General features: G+C 34.1%; 1 protein-coding gene across 2 annotated transcripts in view; it reads right to left on the bottom strand.

The window, feature by feature from the left end:
• Positions 1–860, bottom strand: part of LOC103132673 (tyrosine-protein kinase SYK-like) — a 13,127-nt gene extending 12,267 nt beyond the window's left edge. Inside the window, exons 1-2 of one of the 2 annotated variants that reach the window (XM_016667519.1) lie at positions 449–860; positions 234–357 (exon numbers count right to left, since the gene is read on the bottom strand). The gene's annotated coding sequence lies outside the window, so the exon portion shown is untranslated. Of the gene's footprint in view, positions 1–233 lie in introns of both variants that reach the window. The other variant, XM_007544470.2, reaches the window with a different exon arrangement.
• Positions 861–4,587: the final 3,727 nt, after the last annotated feature.

The raw sequence follows: 4,587 nt of genomic DNA, 5'->3' as shown, positions 1-4,587 counted from the left end.
TATATATATATATATATATATATGAACACTTGTTAGAAATCTTACTGTGTTTTCAGACATTTTGTCAACAGTATCCTTTATTAAGATTATAAAAACAACACTTAGAGCAAATAGGTTGGTTCTGGTGCTGTTTTTCCTTGCTTCATAAAGAAATAATTTTTGAGAACATTTTGAATTAGTATCAGTAAAGTCATACACATTTTTGGCAAAGAAAATTGCTTCAACGCACTTACTGAAAACCAGAACGTGTTCCAGAGACAGGTCCTTCCCCAGTTCAGTTCTTTCGATCCTTCAGTGGCTTACAGAGAAATGTTAATCATATGAACAGGTCATCCAAGTACAAAGTTCATCCAGGTCCTAAAACATAAAGAATATCAAAATAAACCCTCCAAAAATGTGAGCAAGTTACAGGTGATCCTGGCAGTGTGGTCCAACAGGAGTAAACTACCTTCTGTCTAAGTGCTACGTATAAGTTCTTAGGCTTCCTCATTTCAACAACTTCCTTAACAACTTTATTTTTCTACTTCCTTTTTTTTAAAATCTGCCCACTGACCAACATGTCAGCGATACAAGAAATAAAGAACATCTCTCTCACATAGCTAACTTTAAAAAAATATGCTTTGCTGTCTCAGTTCCAGAAAATACAATAACTAAAATACAGACATTGTTGGATTGGTAGTCAAAATACATCATTACAAATATAATTCTTAATAACATGAATTTATTTATTTTTTGTTGCAGTAGACTAAGATGATTGTGGTTGCAGGAAGCTGTCCTAATCTTGTTGTTACATGCGAAATGCAAGAACAAGATGCAGAACCAAAACAGAAACAATAAAATGATTAAAAAACCAAAGTTTCAAAATCGAAATAAAATCAAATGTGACATTCTAGAAGGAAGCACAAATACAAAATAAGTATTAGTACTTTACTTATTGTCTATATTTTACTTTAAAATGCTTAAAGCTTTTCCAATATATATATATTTATATGATGTCCACTTCTGAGTATGTATATTCTGTTATATTCATATTCTATTCTATTCTAGATATAGTCATATTCTATCCAAGAGTTTTAAAATATAAATGAATTAAATGCCAGAATGCCAGATTCTAAAATTATTTTTAATTAATTAATACAAAAATACATACCACCAACTACAGTCTGTCATTATTTACAAAACAAAGGTCAATGCAAAACTAAAATGAAAGACAAGGAGCACTCTAAAATCTCTAGATATGAATGAACTGGGAGATTCACCTAAATGCTATTTATTTTTAAAAGCTTTTTTTTTTCTTTGAAGTTTTTTTTACGACTTTTGTGTTAAGCACAATAAAAGCTTTTCATTCATTTTTAATTAATGATTTTCACTCCAGGAACCAATCAGGGACCATGGTTTTTTATTGTTGTTGTTTGCTTAGAAACTAATTTAGCAACAAGAACATGTTCTTGTTGCTAAATTAGTTTCTAGATATAGTCTAGTTAATGGACTTAAAAACTTACAGAAACTTTGCAAATTGAAGAACTGATGCAAAGTTGTAATGTATCTGTTGTTTGAAGGTGTAAAGTGAGGAACAGAACTATACTCAACACACCATGAGAGAGATTGTGCAATGGTGTGACATTTCAAACTAAAGAGAGATAGACTTTATGTTCCTCTTCTGGAAGGAGTAGTTCAGGTTCATTTGGAGTCAGTGAACTGAGAAATGGAAAATTTGTACTTTTGTGAAGTGAAGCATACACATTGCGGTCTTTGTCGTATCGCCTTAGAGCAACTTTGCCTAAGTTGCTGTCTTGTCTTCCCCATGGGGGAAGTGAACACATTTCACTTCCTCAGTGGTTCAAAGTAAGTCTAAATATGTCCAGATTATAAACAACACTGGCATGTGCACTATCACATTTGCCTGTGTAAAATCTCCAGCTGTACAGCTAATAACAGAAATGGGTAATTAAATGAACGATCATCCTGCTAAATAACTCCTGATCAGTTTTATAAGGCTGAAAAGGTAGTAACATTATTTTTCTTGTCGCATATTAATACAGTTCTAAAACTACCATTTTAAAAAGCTGCACACTTTAAATTCTTAAGACAAATTACATTTACTCAGACAATTTCATTAAATTTAGCTCCACCTTGTGGACGAAAACAGTATGTTCAACATGGAGAAACAAACATTTTACGGAATTCAAGGAGTTAAAAGACTACTTTCTGTCAAGGAGTATATACTAAGTTTTCAAAAAATAATTGCACTGCTTTAGCGTTTTACAACAATGTCCTGATTCTATTCTTTGTGACTAGAAGAGTGTAGATCCTGCAAGAAACTGATAAAACTAGAATATCGGTTTCTGTGTTAAAATCCTTTTTTTTTATGCATGCCATTCTGTAGTAACTTTATAATTTTCTTTATTGGTTTCACTGATCAGACTTTTACTGGTCAATACCAATGTCCTGATTTCTTGCTGATTACTGTATTTTAATTTGGCAATTGCATGTAAAAAAAGAAGTATTTTTTTAAAACTAGAAACTACTTAAATAAAAAGAAAATCCTTGTTTGAAACAGTTCTTGCTCCTGCTTGTTATTTGTTTCTCTGCTCAAACTTCAACAGAAAATATGGAAAGCAGTGATAGTTTGTTCACTGTTTTTTTGTAAAACAGTCATTTGCATGCAACTCCCTCATGATGCAATTTAATATATTAAAATGTAAATGCTAAAAACTAGTCAATACATGCTTCAATTAGCTGAAAGTAGCCTCTTCCTTGATGAACTGATTGCATAATGAAGCTTTGGAGTCTATGTTTTTACCTTTACCATCTTAAAATAATTTTTTGTGACAAATAAAAATATGGTTTAATTGCTGTTGCTGGTGGCACAATGCATCATGGGATACCTTGCTGGCCAATCCCTACTATCACATAGAAATTAATATCCTAAAAAATGTATATATTATTGCAACATATAAAAATAAATGAAGTTAAGTTGTGTAATGCAAGTATCGCAAGCCTTAAACTACAAAATCCCTGAAGAAATTTGAAATGGACAAGCTAAAGTGTGCCTCTTGGCTGGAAACCAGCGTTCTGATGCTGAAAATTAGCAGCAATGCTAAAGTGAACTAAAATGCTGTCAAAAGCATGCAAGTTATCATCGTGTTCTCTAACATGGAGTTACTCCATTTATGATACACCATAAAATGGGAAAATTTAATCATCACTTGTTGATAGACCAGAAAATCTGTTTAAGAATATAAGCCACCAAATAAATTAATAGTATTGCAATTTATTATATATGTGTGTTTTTTTACACTTAAAATTGACCAAAATACCCTGTTAAATAAAAAAAGAAAACAAAAAAGGTAACCAAGGTTCGGGCAACGTCTGACCAGGAGACCGGAAGTGAGGAGCCCCGCCCCTTGCTCTTCAGACAAAGTTTGGGGAAGAAGACGGCGGTCGTCCATTTTTTTCTTTCACTGACGCTGTTCATCGTTACAGGTTAGTAATGTGAAGCTGGTGAGGGCTGTCCCCCCTCTAAAAATGTGGAGTAACAAGTTAATTTGGATCTGATTTCGTAATTTCATACATAGACGTGCTCAAACATTCAAAAAAAAAAAAAGAAAAAAAAAAGAGTGATTTGTTAGGATCGCAGTTAGCTACATTTTGGCTACAACGGTCGGTTAACGACCGCGGTAAAGCTAGCCGGCCCTGCGTCCAGCCGGCCCAGCACACGATCTACACGATCTCTCTCTCTCATATATATATGGATTATATGATATATAAAGAGAGGGAGATATTAGATTTTATTTTGTATTAGTTTCTCAGAATATATTATTTTCTGTTTGCAAATTAAGCGGCTGGGAACCTATTTTGAGTAGCTCAAACATGGACCGGGTGTGCGCTTTTATTGTGAAAGCAGCACGTAAATGGGTTTACCATAATGTCTTGAGCTACCGCGCGCTTGTAGATCGTGTGCTGGGCCGGCTGGACGCAGAGCTGGCTAGCTTTACCGTGGTACATAACGGCCGTTTTGAAGATCGCTACATGTATCTTTTAGCTCCGTTCCACTCCCCGATCAAATAATGGTACCCTAACATGCGTTATTTTGTGTTATCTGTTCAAAGGGAATTATTATTATTAATATTATCATTATTATTACTATTATAGACGTCACTATTTCTCCCCTACAGTATTTAAGTGTTAGCCGTTATCAGTCATTGTCAATTTACCATTCTCCAACTGTATTTAAAGGAACCAGCCTCCGATCGGAGAGTAAACCAGCTAGCAGTAGCTTTAGCCACAGTTAGGAAACATACACGTACACCGCTGCCTTTCAGTGCAATGTTGTTACGTTTCACTAAAATCACTGACATCTTCCAACAGTTGTTTAGAAAAGCATTTTAAATATTGACTTAAGTGCTATCTGCCAAATAATTTACATATTCTGATGTGATTCATAATTTCTCATATTGTTTTGTTCATCTTTCTCAACAGTGGCCGACCTAACCTACCATATCTGGGATGGTCTTTTTCCTCTGTCCATGGCAGGTTCAGTCAAGCAGCTGTGGTCCATCTGCTGCCTAACGTCAAACTATCATG

This window comes from Poecilia formosa, unplaced genomic scaffold (genome assembly GCF_000485575.1).
Source record: "Poecilia formosa unplaced genomic scaffold, Poecilia_formosa-5.1.2 Scaffold1204, whole genome shotgun sequence".
Lineage (NCBI taxonomy): Eukaryota > Metazoa > Chordata > Actinopteri > Cyprinodontiformes > Poeciliidae > Poecilia > Poecilia formosa.
The sequence above is the reverse complement of the archived record's forward strand: the minus strand, read 5'-3'. Positions and strand labels throughout refer to the sequence as shown.